Genomic DNA, 17944 nt, shown 5'->3' with positions numbered 1-17944 from the left:
GGAGAAGAAATATTTCAAATAGGGGGCATAGGCCCACACCTCCCCCCCCCCAACCCCTCTGTGTTTACGCTAATGACTCAACCGTTAATGCATAGATTATGTTACTTGAAACAATTGTTTACTTTAAATCCTCCAAAATCGTACCAAAAAAAGAGACGAAATTAGGCAATAACAAGTTTCTGTATCACACGTTTCTGTATAACAAGCTTTTGTATCACCCAAGAACTCATTAATTAAAATCAACGAACATTCCACCCTTACCCCCAATGGTCACTTTTTCTTTTCTTCTTTAACGTCGGGGTAGGTAATTGGTAAAATCTTGATTTTTAAATGAGTCTTAGTCGTGAAGTATCTAGCGGTGTCCTCGAGGGCAAAATATATTGATAACTTGTCGCATAGGAATTGTAACATGTTAGTCATATTTTGAAGAAACCAATTCCTAGTGTGAGACCAATGAAAACCTTTTTAACCATTCCCGTTTTTTTTTAACCATCCCCGTGAAAAGTACCTAAAAAGACCCTAAAGAAGAGGCTTTCCTTTTGTTTGTCTTTTTTGGAACGTCAATAGAATCATATACAAAGGCCTCGTAAACTGGTCAGCATTAGTGCACATTTGCTGGATACTTGAAGTCAGCAAAGGTCAAACTTGAAAGTTTTGACTGCAGTGTAACATTGAACATTGTTTGCTTTATTTTATTACATTTTCATAATATTTTGCAACCATATCATTTTGTTTGAGTCGATATTCGACACGGTTGGTGCTACCATCCGTCGCAGCTCGAAAGACTTCTCTATTTTGGAAAATATTGACCTTTGAAAATTGGTTGTGGGTAGAGGGCGGATGTGAGGGTGCTGTTGTTGTTCTTCTGTTGTTTGTTGTGTTCTTGTTTGCTATGTATGCTTATCTTATCGTATAACCAAACCTGTCCTATTATCAGGGGTGTTAAAATCGAATATATAACCAACGCATAAAACCAATAAGCAAATAAAAAAAAATAAAAAAAACGTGTACCCTTAGTCTCCATGAAAGTACGGAAGCTTGTACATAACTGTATCATAGAAGAGAAAACACTTTACACCTGAGCATATATCGCTAACTTCTCGAAAATAATTGAGATTGATTGCCTGGAAATTGTTCGGCGGGAAACTTATCGTTCGAGGTCTCTGAGACCAGTGTTGAGTTGCTATAACAACTCCCTGGCTGAGACACTTCCATGCAGGCAATCAATCCCTATCCGTGTCTGGACTGGTCCGTAGCCGGCCAAATTCACAAAGTCATGGTCGCACTGAGTAAACCGAAAGGGATAGAGGTCACAAAGTGTTGTGGTCGCTTGTGATTGTCGGTTGCTATGCGTCGGTTTGTTTCTACTATACCAAAGTAGGCCTATTGCATGGGCGTCAATCCAGGGGGGGGGGGACGGGGGGACACGTCCCCCCACATTTCGATGGGTGGTGGAAACAATATCAAATGTCCCCCCCCCCCACACACACACACACATTTGGAAAAAGAGTAATGATGTGGCTCTATTTGGTTAGGACTTACACATCTAAGGATTCATATCATCGAATATCACTCAATGTTGCTGAATGGAGAATTCCACCCAGATCTCGTGAGTTAGTACCCTGAAGTCTTCGACAATCTTAAGCTTAGTCTGCCTTTTTTCGAGGCCAGTTCCAGTCGTCGGTTGAAGGGTATAGACAAATATTCAAGTTGATGAATCCGGCGGTACGGGCTATGTTTGGTGAAGTCGAAGCTCTCTTAGGGTCCTCCTCGTCTCCTCCGCCAGTGCGACGGAAGCCGAGAGATAATTTAGTGCTTTGAGGCGTTTGAAAACATGGCTACGGAGCACCATGACTCAACATAGGCTGAACCATGTGATGGGGTGCTATATTCACCGCGAACGTCTAGCCCAGTTGAAGCCTGAGGAGTTAGCAGAGAAGTTCGTTGGTTCCTCGGATTACAGACGCCGCATCTTCGGGCGATTCCAGTAGGAAAAAAGTGCGCTCCGTCATTATCATAAGAGACAGCCCTCCATAGCTAGAGCCAAAGCTTGTACATAGTTGTTGTTTAGTTGTAGATGTTGTTTCAAAGACGGTGCCCGTTCCCTAATATTGGGGAAATGAAATAGGGAGCATATTCCGTGGCAGCGTATCCCATGTTACCTTGTTGTTGAGTGATACCGGAGTTTACTCCACATTGAGAACACTGGGTACACACAGGGAAATCGCTAGAGAGGGGTGTGGGGGTGTCTCACCCCCAAACTTAGTAAAACTGACGATAGTTGGAAAATTGGAGTGCGACAGTCGGAATTTCCGACTGTCGCACTCTAGTTTATCTAGGCCTTTTCATTTATTCCTGTGATTGTGCATGACCTAAAAATTTACCTTGAATCTGTCATATTTACCACGTTTTCCTTTCCACTTTGAGAAATTGTATCTCGCGATTCTTATACTCCACCGTACAAAACTTCGTATGATTTTGAATACTCCAATAAAAAAAAAAATGCCTAATAGAACTACCGTCATAGGCGTAGGAGCCCAATTTGGATTTGAAGGGGGGGGGGGGGTTGTAACGACTTGCCCGAAAAATAAAACCAAAAATGTTAATGTGCATATCATATAGTCATGCATCGATTTTTAAATCGCATGCAAATAACATACAATCATTTCCGTCTTATTACCCTTCCATATTGGTTAGAGTTATTTGGAAGTCGTTACAATATTAATGGTAATAATAATATAAGTTTAACTACTGAAAAACGCATTGCAAAGTATCTTTCTTTTAGTAGGTGCCTTAAAAATTATCAGCATTTGGCCCGTGATTTCACAAAAATATTTGGTTGGGGTGGGGGGCTAATAAATTTGTGAAATGAGTGCCAGTGGGTACAAATGTATCGAAAAAAAGTTCGGAACAAAAGTGCAGTCGCGAAAGATTGGGTGTCTGACACTGACCGTATCGTAGACGAGTAGCGCGAGGGTGGGGGGGGGGTGTGGGGGTACAAAGCAGCAGTCGGAATTTTCTGGCTTCAAAACCCATCCAGTTGGATTTTCAGCCACTACACGCTCCCCCCCCCCCACTCTCAATCATCATGGCCTTAGCTACGTTCCTGGGTACACGGTGGTTACAATAGTACGCTCCGACCAGAATTCACCCGATTACCAGATGCAGATCCACCTAGCAACCGAGGTAACTTGCGTGAGTACTCCAACGAACAACCACTGATTTATTTGGATGCCTTCATCACTTTAGCCACCACTCACATGGACCTATTCTAAGTCTGACGATACATGCGCATGTGTGAGGTCCTGAAAACATAATTAAAGTGGTTTGTTTTGCCATCCTTCTTTCAAATTTCATAGAAATGTATTCTCGTAGATCTAGCAAAACATTTAAACTGACACAGTCCCGTTGGAAGTGTGTCACGGGTGGTATTAAAAGTCATTGGTGGTTTAACATGCTGGCGTATGACGACTTTTGGCCAAATTTGCGCTAAGCTCACTATACGAACTCAGATCTGGGCTGTGCCTAATTAGTTAGTTATTTAAATTATTAATAATGGCGTATGAGGAAATGCACCAATTTTGTGGTACGGCTCCCAGGACGGCAAGTCGGCAGTCAATGTCCCGGGACATTTTGGGACATCGTTCATACAGGCCAGGGGTAGGCAACTACGGCCTGCGGGCCAAATGCGGCCCGCCAGTGATTTTTTACATCATCACAAAAAACGAACTAGCTGCCTAGAATTTATCTGCACTTATGATGCTGTCAGGTAGGTCTATTATCACCATTAATTATCAATTGGACTGTATTGACATTATGATTTTGTGAATACAGATTAGTACACACACCTATTTCTTGAACGTCCTCGGAAGCAAAGGTTTGAAATCAACAGCAGGTCGTTGGTTAGGTGCGGCCCTGTCAATCTTTCACTTCTAAAATCTGGCCCATTCATTCAAAAAGGTAGCCCACCCCTGCTATAGGCCTATATCTGAGGCCCTGGGGCCATTCCATGACCGACTTGGTGCAATATAATGTGCCCATTTAGAAGTAAATTTATTCACAGATTGTTAGTTGTCATGGGTTCGAACAATTGAGGGGTATTCTATCCTGAAACATATGGCAAAATGGGGCTGGGGTTCCAGTTCGCCGCATCATTTGTCAACTTGAATCACTAATAAAAGAAATGATCCACCAAAAATGAAGGTCGCATGAACTTTATTGCAGATTTCCTGAGTGACGAATTTGTAATTTTCACCCGAAATCACGCAACTAGATGGCTGCTATCCAGCCTGGCAAGTGCCATCTCCAGCGATCTGGCAGGTATTGAAATCTGAAATTTTCTTGGTACGCTGCGCACCAACCGATGGTGGCGCTCCGCTTAGATAGTACTACTTACGGCCGGAATACTCGAATCGATTACGTTCCCCCACGTTTCAAATCGGATTGACGCCCCTGGCCTATTGTGCTGCTGTTTTCGTATAAAGTAACCTGTTCGTGCGACCAAGTAACACTTACCAACGGTTCTTCGCTAAGACAACGCCAAAATTGTTAATTAGCAGTGAGTTGAATTCTCTGAATTAGTAACGTCTGAGATATATATAAGGTAAGTAGAAACTGTTTTATATATATATAGATAGATAGATAGATAGATAGATAGATAGATAGACAGACAGACAGACAGACAGACAGACAGACAGACAGACAGACAGACAGATAGACAGACAGATAGACAGATAGATATAGATATAGATGGATGGATACAAGTACAACTTAAACCATATGAAATGTCATGTTTTCTTCATTATTTCGATGTTTTACCTCATTATTGTAATCTTATCGTGCTGGCACAATTATTTCCTTGTCGAGCTGCAACAATTTTGCTGAATTTTTCACAGGATCTATCGGTCATCAGACGTAAGTGATTTCAACTCTATAATTTTCACAATATATCGAATATATACACTGAAAACTTAAATTGGTTCACCGACTAACATAACGTTAGTCCATCTGGTGCCTCTACCGACTAACATAGCCTTAGTCAGTTGCTATACCGACTAATTTATTCCTTAGTCAGTTGGATTTCTTAGTCGGTCAGCTTAGTCCGTCAGCTTAGTCGATCAACAATATCTTAGTCGGTAAATGTATATTAGTCAGTTACATTAGTTGGTGACATTAGTCGGTCTTTACAGACTAATTTATATGAGCCACCGACTAGTTTATAGCAGGTTTTACATTAGTCAGGATGGTGCCTCTCCCGACTAACCTTTCTTAGTCGGTATCGACTAACTAGTTGCACTGACTAGAATCACTGAAAGAATTAAACCCGACTAGTTTCACTGACTAGAATCACTGAAAGAAAAGAGAGCAGAAGAAACACAAATAATGTGTACGTTGGCAGTATTTATTTCTGATAAAACTTCTGATGTCTACAAGAGCTGACTTTCGACAGATGGAGAAGAAATCACTGTAAACAAAAATCTGAAAATATGATTTTATTCCAACAAAGTTAAGACAAGTTAATGGATCAAACATGAATCGCAAAAGTATAGCACTGCACAATAATGCAAAGTTGAATCTTGGTCAAGGGTTCCTCATGACTTTCGTTTTAAAGTGGTACCCCAAATCGACACCAGTTAAGTCTTCACGAACAAAGAGTGTTTCTCTTAACTACAAATGGCCTCCCACTTGTCTTCAGGAAGCCAAAAATCTGCACCATTATTGACCTGTGAACAGAAAATATGATATACGTGTAAGCACAGATACTGATATAGCACATGATAACTCACATTATCATAAACATACATTTACATTAAAATTTTATAACATATTGGGAGGTATACATTTAAATCTAGGTCCCTCAAATTATAAGCCAGGAATAGCAGCTTTACCAAATAATTATTAGCTTTGCACAGCATAACACCAAGTTATTTTTCAAAGCTTAATAATCATGTTAATCATGTTAATAATGATCCCAATAGACCGGGAGCCCAGAGGGTTTGGTTAGCTGGGAAGGTAACCAATTGCCTTGTACATCACAATGTTCACAGTGCTTTCCTGTATATCAAACCAGACGACTGGCAAACCGGCTGTGGTGGGTGTGGCTGGGAGAGCAATTTTAAAGTCACCTGATAGCTAACCTAAATCAGTTTTCATGGTAACCACATCAAAGTAAGTACAATGTGTCAGGTATGGCCCCAAGAGCAATAAATGGCCATTGCCAGTAATTATTGGTGGTGGGGTACCCCTGCCAGTGATCTATTAATTGACCCCTCACGGCTGACCTAGGTCAGCTCATGAGGTAACCACTTGAAACCTACAGGAAAATGTTGGTTAGGACTTCAGATAAAACTGATGGGCATTTCCAGTAATTTATATTAGTGGAGTACCTGCCAGTAGACCCCCAAATTGCCCATTCCCTCATTGACCTAGGTCAGCTCATGAGATAACCAGTTGAAAAATTACTGGAAAATGATAGGTATCACTTTATATGTAAGGGATGGGCATTTCCAGTCATTTATATTGGTGGGGTAACCCTGCCAGTAGACCCCAAAATGCCCATCCCCCATTGACCTAGATGAGCTCATGAGGTAACCAGTTGAAAACTACTGTAAAATGATTGGCAGGACTCTATATGTAAGGGATGGGCATTTCCAGTAATTTATATTAGTGGAGTAGACCCCCAAATTCCCCCCCCCCCCCCTCATTGATGTAGGTCAGCTCATGATTTAACCAGTTGAAAACTACTGGAAAATGATTGACAGGATTCTATATGTAAGGGATGGGCACTTCCAGTAATTTCTATTAGTGGGGTACCCCTGCCAGTAGACCCCCAAATACCCCCTTCCCTCATTGACCTAGGTCAGCTCATGAAGTATCCAGTTGAAAACTATTGGAAAGTGATTGGCAGGACTCTATATGTAAGGGATGGGCATTTCCAGTAATTTATATTAGTGCGGTACCCCTGCCAGTAGACCCCCAAAATGCCCCTCCCGTCATTGATCTAGGTCAGCTCATGATTTAACCAGTTGAAACCTACTGGAAAATGATAGGTATCACTTCATATGTAAGGAATGGGCATTTCCAGTAATTTATATTGGTGGGCCACCACTGCTAGAGTCCGCCCCACCCCCCTTAAACTAGGTGGGCTTTGGTGTGACCAATTGAAAACTACTGGAAAATGATAGTTAGGACTCCAGATTTAAGGAGAGTAATTTTCAGTTATTTCCACTGGTGTGGTACCCCTGTCCATTTTCCCAACATCTCCAAACACTGTCTAACATTATATTATAGCTCACACCCAAAGACTCCCATAAACACCCCAGATACAGTGTAACCACTCATAGGTGGCCTCAAATGACTGATTACAACCTGTGTGGTTATTCAGGAAGTGTGTTCTTGACAGTCAACGTTCATTTCATTCAGCTGTTCTGAAGTAGTCCGTTCAAGTTACCGTAGCTTTACTTATGCCAAGGTGATTGTCTGATTGAAACATGTGGTCCATGCCAGTGGCACCAGCCTGTTTCCAGGTGTCAAGGAAAAATATGTTAATCTGGTGAATGATTCACTGTTTGTGATTTTTGTTGCCAAACCAATTTCTTTCAGCATGGGGACATTTTTTGTGAAAAACCATAAAACATTAATCTACGACCTATGACCTGAAACTTGGTTTCTTTTCCAGTAGTTTTCAATTGATCACACCATTAGCTCACCTATGTTAATAAGGGGGGGGGGCAGACTCTGGCAGTGGTGGCCCACCAATATAAAATACTGGAAATGCCCATCCTTACATATGAAGTGATACCTATCATTTTCCAGTAGGTTTCAACTGGTCAAATCATGAGCTCACCTAGGTCAATGAGGGGATGGGCATTTTGGGGGTCTACTGGCAGAGGTACCCCACCAATATAAATTACTGGAAATGCCCATCACTTACATGAAGTGATACCTATCATTTTCCAGTAGGTTTCAACTGGTTACCTTATGAGCTGACCTAGGTCAATGTGGGGATGAGCATTTTGGGGGTCTACTGGCAGGGGTACCCCACCAATAAAAATTACTGGCAATGCCCATCCCTTGTATCTGAAGTCCTAACCAACATTTTCCAGTAGGTTTCAAGTGGTTATGGCCATTTGTTGTTCTTGGGGCCATACCTGACACATTGTTCTTACTTTGATGTGGTTACCATGAAAGCTGATCTAGGTTAGCTATTAGGTGACTTTAAAATTGCTCTCCCAGCCACACCCACCACAGTCGGTTGCCAGTCGACTGGTTTCATATACAGGAATGCATTGTGAACATTGTGATGTACCAGGCAATTGGTTACCTTCCCAGCTAACCAAACCCTCTGGACTCCCGCTCTACAGATCAGTAAAACTTTGACCAAACTTATGAAGCTTGCACGTAAATGATATACCAGACTGTTTTTTTTTTAAAAAACAGGTTATGAAAAGTATCTTTAATATCATTAAACAGTTGGGTACAATAGTTAAACTCACTCTTCCATCTTTTGTCTCTATGGTACTTGTTCCTTTGCTTTTTGGACTCTCGGATAAACTCTTTTGTTCTGCGAAGGGTACCAATATATCATCTTAAAACATGTCTTTAAGCCATATATAACACAGTTCTCCTCTTCCATTGTTGCTTCCACACTGGTGTCGTACATCACAGGAAACCTCACCCTTGACTTGGATATTTTGCTTTTCAATTCTTCCTGGAATAAAGAAACAGCAAAGTATTCATCATTTGAAAAAAAAAAAAAATATATAAAGTTGTCACCATAAAGTTATGTGAGATTTGCTTCCACTATAGTCTCAAAAAACAATCCCAAAGTTTGAAGCAGACTGTATAAAGCTGAACATTTGAACGAGAGTGTCATCACAATTGCAACCAGAATCAAATGCCCAGAATACAGAGATAATAAAGCATGGGCTAAATCTTTGTTTGTTTTTATGATCTTTAACAATATAAAATTTTAGAAACACAAATGCACTAAGCCAACTTATTTATAGGGCTAATCGTTTTTAGTTGTTATTTTGCTTGCTCACATAACAAGCCTGTTTAGACCTAGGCTAGAGAAGAATCAGTACTTTGTTACACTAAGTTTTTCGGTCGTTTTGATTTAGTCTTACTAGTAGTACTAAAGTATATAATGGACCGGCGAAGACTAGAGAATACCCAGAGTTTTAGCAACTGCGTTAAACTGTATGATCTGATCTATTATTTACGTCAATGAGTTTCATTCAATCTGGGATCAAACAAAAAATGAGAAAACTAATTAATCTTAACCTTTAAACTTTGCTACTAAACAGATATGCTTTAATTACAAATAAATGTTAAAAAAAAACTCATAATCTACGAATCGATGCATATACATATACTGTACATAAACAGAATAATTTGAATTCGCGCAAGTGAACCCTGCACTACTGTACATTGGACAGAAAAAAACGTGCAATTAGACCAAACTAAACATACTAAATTTTCCGTTACTTCTACATAAAATATCAATACAAATACAACAACTTACTCTTTCGGCAGTATACTAAAAGCACACGTTATAATAACTTCAGACTATCAAGCTTTCCTGAGAAAAAACGGTTAATACTTCTTACAGTAAACAAATCGACCGTGAAGGAATATCGTAATTGTTTCCTGGGCGTGACCGGAAATTAAATACTAAGAAATGATAAATGAAAAGGTTAAATAGAATTGAAGCGTGCATCCTGACTGCTCGCAATATATTATACCGGTGACTAGCCAACATAATTTGTTCAGCCTACTGTGACTGTAAGTTTGAAGGTCTAGCCTTGCTTATTGAATATCACATAGCCTACCCATTTAGATTCACATGGGAAATTACAGGAAATCTTTACCAAATGAGTGTAGACTTCAAATAAACTATTGAGACTTATAGTCCCAGCATAAATTAGAAGATTATGTGCCACTGTTCAATCTAGCCCAATACACACATAACACATTGTTAATTGGTGTTTAGAATGCACACTTTGGTGTTGAGAATGTACTGCAGTACCCAGTAGAAGCCTATAGGCTACTCACTGTCATTGCACTTGTGTATTGCGAAACGCCAGTAACACTAACCATAATACAATACTACTACTAGTGCCAGTGGCTTAACAATTAACTTTAATTTTACCTTCAAGTTAAAGGAATAACAGGTAGGCCGATGATGGCAGTTAATACCTCCATTCCTCTAAAGACCTTCTTGGGTGATTTACGGTTGAAAGTTGCTTAGAGTGATCGTATGAAACTATGCCAAGCCCAGCAAGCTGCCGTTGCCTCTCGGCCAAGTTTCGAAATTGAATTGAATCGAATTGAGTTAAAATACATTAGTCCGTCGACACCGACTAATCTACGACTATGGCGTAAATCGGGTGTCCGTATCGTTCTTAGTCCATCGGTTAAAATACCTTCGTCCGTCGCCACCGACTAAGCTGCGATTAAATATTCCTTAGTCAGTGTAAACTGACTAAGAAGCAGTGATGAAACAAAGATTTTTGCTAGTTCGTGTGCATTGACTAACGTTACAGACTAATTTAACGTTAGTCCGTTGCAATATTGACTAGTTTATTTTTTCAGTGTAGCCTATATACTCTTTCACGTAGTTTAGACTTCGTTATCAGGGGCTTATCCAGGATTTTCTAACCCGGGGGGCGCAAAATACTATCGCGCCACCATCTCAGTAGCGATGTCTTGGCGTTTTTCTTCTGCTCCCTCGTTTTCTCCCTTTCTACTTTTCCTCTCTTTTTTCTTTTTCTTTTCCCTTCCTTCCCTTCCTTCCTCTCCTTCCTCCTCTTCTTTCCCTTTCTTCTCTTTTCTTTTTCTCTCCTCTTTTTCTTACCCGGGGGGCGCACGCCTCTCCCTGGATACGCGCCTGAGATTGTATGTTCAGCTGGCATTCACCATCCAGCCATGTAGATGATGAAGGGGGCTTGTAGTCCCAATATTGTGATATTGAGCCTTATGTTGTGGGCGGAGGTCCTATATTCGTTTGAGGGTTCAAATTGTGGTAACCTTTTTTTATCACAATATTTTAAAAAGGACAGATGTCATATTTAGTATTTTGATGTATCACATTTAGTACAAGAAGCCTGTTGTTGAGGTCAATGGTCATTTCAGGACAGCCTGTGTCATTGTGAATTATTGTTTGTCACATCACACTGCTTTTCACTGTATAACTAAGATCAAAATGACATCTAATGATCACCGTTTTATCTTTGTAACCATAACTTTGAAACAGCTTTGAACAATGAAAGCTTCTAATTAAAATGGAGTTATATTGTGAGAATTAACGTATACACACAGTCTCTATATAAATTACAAAGCCACTATCGTTTATGCCAAAGAATCTACCATATGACGAAAATCAGCAACCAATCAAAGCATTGGCTTCATATGATTTGCTTTAAACAAGAAGATATTCATTGTATGTGTGGCTGAATGTGTAAGACTGCATTGACTCCTTACATAAGTGCACATTCTGGACACTCAAAGAGTAAACTTCAGAAATGAGAGAACTGCCAAGCAAGATGATATACCACATTGGAATTGGTCTAAAGTCCGAGTGCAGAAAACTGGACTCGAGTACTATAAACGTGTATATTACACATTTCTTTGTGGGTATACTGTACGGGTGGGATCTACATTAAATACGTGTTTGTTGCCACATTGTTCAGTTCAGTGGTGTTGTTATTGTTTGTTGTGTAGGGCAATAAAGCTTTAAACAACAGACTCATCCCTACCTGTGATTCATTGATTAACGGTAAACTTTAACCGTAGGTGTTTTTTTTTTGATTTTTAAATCATGTGATGCAACTTACCAGGTAGGAACACTTAAACACAAGAATACTGTCATACAACAAATTTGAACACATTGTTAGTAACAGATGATGAAGCCACAAATGAAAGTATGAGTTCATGTATCATGAATTCAAAATAATAACAATTTTGGAAGCTAGGAAACTTTTAAAGAAATGGTTACCCATCTCTAAAAGAGTAATGGCGTTCCGTTATAACAATTCCTCATTCATATAAACACTTAATAGACATGCCGTTTTACCTGCAACTTTAAACCAGGGAGTTGAAAAAAAAAAATTCATCTGTTTGCACAAATCGTAGATATAACCCTCAGTGTCAACGTGTGAATTGTGTAAACAAGAGTACAACGACACAGGATTCGGTATTTGAGCAGGTTTCCAATAACATGTTTTCGTACTTTTTGGAATAATATCTTTCTTTTAAAAAACGCAACTTTCAAAAGAACCAACCTTTGTATAGATGATTGGATTTGTTTCAAAACAAATAAATGATAACAATCAACCGCAAAGTAGAAGGTTAAAAACACTCCCGTTACAAAGAAGTTTCATGCTGAAAGCAGTCAATGATGCGTTTCCAAATTTCCTGTGATTTTTTGGTTGCCGGACAAATACCCCCCGGACAAATACCCCCCGGACATATACCCCCCGGACTCATACCCCCGGGACAAGTACCCCCCGGACAATCACCCCCCGGACAAAAACCCCCGAGGACGAATACCTCCCAGGACAACTACCCCCCGGACAAATACCCCCCGGACATACACCACCGAGGACAAATACCCCCGAGGATAAGTACCCCCCAGACAACTACCCCCAGGACAACTACCCCCGGACATACATCAACGAGGACAAATACCCCCGAGGACAATTAACCCCACCCCCAGCAATTACCTCCGGGAAAACTCTACCCGCACAAATACACCAGCACAGATTCCTCACCCAAGTTACTACCCGAACTAAACCAGAATACGCCCCAGCCCCCCCCCCCCTCCAGGAGCCCGTTAACCAAGCGGACCTTTAGCTGGTGAACTACGTAGTACGAAAGCCCATTAGGGCCATGAAAGACAATTTTCTTAATCTGGTATATCAGATTATTTTTCTGATATATCAGATTATTATTCTGATATGAAACGTTATTATAACTAGGGAAAATTAAATTGATTTCTTAGATTATCATCATTCTTTTTGCAAACAGAATAACCAGAGAATAGGTTTTTTTCAAATGGTACTGACGTCGTGGTCTCAAGCCTCTTTCTTTACTTATGTTTCATACAATCGTACATACTATTATGAAACCTTACAGGCAATTCTGTTGGTGTAACGGGCTACACCGTAACCGGGTTTGACTATGATAGCCCAGCGGTCCATGAAACAATGCATGGGGGTATGGGTGATGATCATGCACACTAAACTAGAGGGGTGGACCGTGGTTGTGCTTGCCCCGCCCCTCCCTTCTGCTCCTCCCATCCTAAAATGGCGTGCACTTACAGGAAAAAATAGCTTAGAATAAGCAAAACAAGAGAAGCGTGGAGTCCGAGTGGCTAATGCTTTTGTTTTATATATAATCCTGTTATGTTGTGTCCTTGGGCAAGGCACTTTTATCTCGACTGCCCCTATCCATTCAGGTGTATAAATGGGTACCTGTGAGGTAACTAAGCTGTGTGCGCTGGATTCTCAGCAGCCAGCCTGATGACCAGGGATTCAAAGTGCTATGAGATGGCTGTGCCATATAAAGCGCTATACAAAAACTAACATAACATAACAAATCATAAAGTAAAATTACTCAGAAGAAAACTTGAAAATGGTAAGCCGCAATAAGCCTGAATTGTTCGGAGATAAATAATACAGAAAAGTGTCACTATAACAAATAGTAAATTAATAGTTACCAGGCGCGTATCCAGGGGGGGGGGGGGCGTCTGGGGGGCGCGCCCCCGGGTAAGGAAAAGAGGAGAGTAAAAAAGAGAAGAAAAAAGGGAAAAAGAGGGAGAAAAAAGAAAAGGAGAGGAAGGAAGGGAAAAGAAAAAGAAGAAAGAGAGAAAAAGGAGAAAAGGAGGAAGTTGAAGATAAACGCCAAGACCTCGGGAAGAGAAAGAGGAACAGTCATAATTACAGCGCTGATCCCTATTATATACACAGGGTAGCCAGTGACAGATCGAAGATTACAGAGGGGACGTGCGCCTCACCCTACCCCTTACACCGACAACTCCATTTTTAGCTCATACCAGCATGCTGGTGTGAGCTATTGTTACAGTGCGGCGTCTATCACTCTATCCGTCAACAATTGGTAAAACCGCTCCCACTCACACAGTATTTAATGGAATTTCATGAAACTTGGACACAAGGACCATTGGGTATAGGGCCATCAGAGATGGTCCGACATTGGGGTCAATGGTCACCTGGGGGCCGTAATGGGCCATTTTGTGGAAATACGCAAAATGCTTCTTCTCCTACAGATTCCATGGTACAATGTTGAGGGTTTGTCACGATAGTACTATGGAAGTTTTACCTTCAGGGTGTTCATGAATTTGAGATCAAAGATCAACTAGGGGTCTTTTGTGGCCCGGGCCGCCGCCCTATATTTTCAAATTGCTCCTGTTCGTACAGTGTATGGCCAGTTATAATGAAACTTGGTCACAACGTTCCTCGGGATGAGGGTTATGAGGGGTGTTCGGAAAATTGAGGTCAAATGTCATTTAGGGGGTCATCAGGGGTCATTCTTTGTAATATTTTCAAATATCTCAATCTCCTCAAGATTTTGATGGATCATATTCAAAGTTGAACTGATGATTGTTGGATTGTGTATGAATAAGATGATGCCTAATAATTTTTGGTCAAAAGTTAATTAATTACAATGAATCCCCATTGTTTAAAAAAATCTGAGCCTTCACCTTTTGCCAAAGCTCCTTTAATTTGTCTCCCAGTTTCTGCAGTGTTTGTTGGCATTTGTGGTTAAGCTCTGCAGAGGCTGTTAGTGGAATTAAAGCAGGACTGGGAGTTGTTATTAACTGTTGAACTGTAAGCATGAGAGCCCTATAGCACTTGCCGATTCTTAGAAGTCTTTGAGCTTGAGGTATGTAGGCAGCCAGCCAAAATTTTGGCAAGGAGTGCTTCAGTATGGAACGCGAAAAGGGCAACCATATTTCGTTGTCTAAACTAAGTTTGTTGCAGTCTAAACTAAAGTTGTTGCTGCTGTTTTACCACGTTGTTGCTCAAACTCACGTTGTTATTTTAACTTCCGTTGTCTAAACATACGTCATTGCCTAAACTTACGTTGTTGCTATCGGCGCTGTTCAAAATTGCTCAACCGCGTAATGTAAACCAGAATGCAAAATGCATTGAGGTTTCGATGACTTCAGTACACTAGAAAGGTGTTAGTATAAGCAGAACTAGCTGTTACTATAGAAATGGCCCGAACCACCATTTTGATACATTAAATAAACACAGGTCAGTCTATTGTACGTGGCTATACACACCTGCACCAAAAACAATAGGGGTCTTGGAGGTCCAAGTCCATTTGGAGTCACCAAACGCAAACTTGTGGAAACCTTGTTTTATAAGCTACCGTATCTCCCACAGCCAGCCTATCAGATAACATGTGCGTTAGTACAACTCATACGAATAGGAGGCTGCACGGTAAACAACTTTTAAAATGTTATAATGTTATACTTATAGGCTATGCATATACGCTGTGAATGTCGGAAATCAAGTACAACGTCGAGTGTCTAGACAAAGTACCAGCATAAAAATACTGCATTTTTAAACTGATTTCATTGAGCCCCTCCAACAATGTGTAGAGATAATCTGGGAATGTCGGTAATCAAGTAAAACGAGTGTCGAGACAAAATGCCAGCATAAAATACTGTACTTAAAATTGAATTATTGAACCATTATATGATGTCTGGATATGTTGTGGGGAATGTCGGCAATCAAGTAAAACGAATGACAGTAATATTACTAAAGACAAATGTTTTCGTCCCGATCGAACACCAATTGCGTTTATTATATGACCTATACTTTTACTAGTGTTTACAGTTGAGAAGATGCGATCTTATCACTGCCTGTACTTTGTGAATTCTCTACACAATATATATATGGCGGATGCCATCCAGTGCCCTAGCTTCTCTGTTTTACAAGGGCGGCCGTCCGACCTTCATTTCGCCTGCCCTGCCACTCTTTCCTCCTCTCCAACTCCGTATATAGTACCTCGATGCTTTGACCTGCAGCGATTTCACCAGCTACCCCAACTCTTCAAATATCCCCGCAAATGTAGTGTGCATATCTCGCTAAATTCCACGCAATTTGTATTAGGCCTGTTCAAACTTCGGAGTTTCAACTGCACATGCGCATATCCTGAAAATGTGTGGAGAAAAGATCATATCACCTTACCTACAACACATAGCCTTAGTCAAAACTCGAGTGTATCTTGGATGATTCGTTTCTTGCATAACATGTTAGCGGGTTTTTTGGTCTAAAATTCTTAACAATGCTGAGCGAGGTTTGTGTATATTCCATTTACAACACAATCCCTTTCGCAAATCGAAACTCCGAACTGGATTGGTGTTACGAATGAACTTGCTTGGCGGGTTTAGTAAACTAGTTCTGTGAGTCATATTGCCTACGTACTTCAATACTGTGCCCCTCTTGTTACTCACGAAGCGCAGACTACATCCAACCATAGAGCAACTGATCCAACATTTACCCTGGATGCTTTTCAGTATTTGGAAACAACCAACTCCACGAAAATTATAGTATTTAAATAACATTTTTACGCAATGTCGAAACTTCAATGACTATTTTTGACGATGTATGACTGCAGTAGTTTATGCACACGAATTAGTGTTGCACCAGAATCATGACTTGAAGCACGTGGTCAAAGGGACCGCAAAACTTTACGCAAGTTTGCAACGAAGAAATAACTGTGGTATAAATGCACATTTTACATTATCAACTCTCAATATGGAGAGAACAAAACATACTGTGAGATTTAAAGTCCTTTTCAGTATCAGAGATGTTGTGGTAGCTTCCCGCAAAATTCATAGATTGTCTCAACTCATAACTTTCTGTGATAAAACAATTATTCAAATATGACATTAACAATATAAATGTAAATAACGTCCTCGGAGTTGTATCAACTATCAGGCGCGGCGGAACGGAAAAATTATTGGGGGGGGGGGGGCTAATGTGTGGAGACTATCTAAGCGGAGCGCCACCATCGGTTGGCGCGGAGCGTACAAGAAAATTTGGGTTTTTTTCAAACCCCCAGATGGCCGGAAACGGCACTTCCCGAGTGTTTTATGCTGCGAATACCTAGCCCTAAAATATAGGTCTCAAGTCTGCAATTTCTCAGATTGCACGTAAAAATCTGTAAAAACATTGTAATTTGTATATTCCATGGTGTTTTAAGAGAGTAGCTATTACTCGTAGTGTACTCGCATAGACGTTTTTGAGTGTAGTAAGGGCAGTGGCGGAACCAGGGGTATTGGTCAGGGGGGAGGGCAAGAATGATCTGTAGGGACGCTTTCGACACTATCTAAGCGGAGCGCCACCACCGGTTGGCGCGGAGCGTACAGAAAATTTTTGAGTAAATGTACTCCCTAGATTGCAGGAAATGACCCTTTCCGGGGCCTTGCTAATTTGCAGATAAACGGAGAATAAATAGGTGTCGTCGCCATTTTGTCGGAAAATTACACCAACAGAATATGACAAATGTCAATAGGTATATGAGAGCGCAATAAAATAGTCAAAAGCCATAATGAGTAAAAAGTAGTGAAAAGCTGAAAAGGGCGCCAGCAGTCCATTTGAGTCCTTCAGGGGGGGGGGGGGCATCCGCCCCCTGACTGTATATATGGACGCTCCGCCACTAAGTAAGGGGATGTTGGAGAACTGGCTGAAATGAGGCAAGTCTTTGGCCTAACACAAAGTTGTGTTACGCTTACCGGTACTCACACTCACAGCTTCCACTTTTCACGAGGCGTGAAGACGCGGTTGGGGTGACAATGTGGTCTATAGCCAGGGGACGGGCCGAGGGTCCCCCAGCAATTACTAAAATTATTACACCTATAGAGTATACGTGTGCATCGGACAGATCGACAAGTATGCATTGAAAAATG

At 40.8% G+C, this 17944-nt stretch overlaps 1 protein-coding gene and 1 long non-coding RNA gene across 4 annotated transcripts in view; one reads left to right on the top strand and one right to left on the bottom strand.

Annotated features, from left to right (window-relative positions):
* Window positions 1-4255: 4255 nt before the first annotated feature.
* The window catches only part of LOC139984320 (histamine N-methyltransferase-like), a 23234-nt gene continuing 9545 nt past the window's right edge, over window positions 4256-17944 (top strand). Inside the window, exons 1-2 of one of the 2 annotated variants that reach the window (XM_071998209.1) lie at window positions 4256-4603; window positions 4896-4914. The gene's annotated coding sequence lies outside the window, so the exon portion shown is untranslated. The remainder of the gene's footprint in view (window positions 4604-4895; window positions 4915-17944) is intronic. The other variant, XM_071998201.1, reaches the window with a different exon arrangement.
* LOC139984337 (uncharacterized) lies at window positions 4938-10827 on the bottom strand. Of its 2 annotated transcripts, none has more exons than XR_011799045.1 (3): window positions 10154-10827; window positions 8496-8710; window positions 4938-5723 (listed from the first exon to the last, which is right to left on the bottom strand). It is a non-coding gene; the product is annotated as an uncharacterized lncRNA (long non-coding RNA). The 2 variants fall into 2 exon arrangements; XR_011799039.1 differs by lacking the exon at window positions 10154-10827 and adding an exon at window positions 9527-10137.

This window comes from Apostichopus japonicus, chromosome 2 (assembly GCF_037975245.1).
Source record: "Apostichopus japonicus isolate 1M-3 chromosome 2, ASM3797524v1, whole genome shotgun sequence".
Taxonomy (NCBI): Eukaryota; Metazoa; Echinodermata; class Holothuroidea; order Aspidochirotida; family Stichopodidae; genus Apostichopus; species Apostichopus japonicus.
This window is presented reverse-complemented; position numbering and strand designations above follow the sequence as displayed.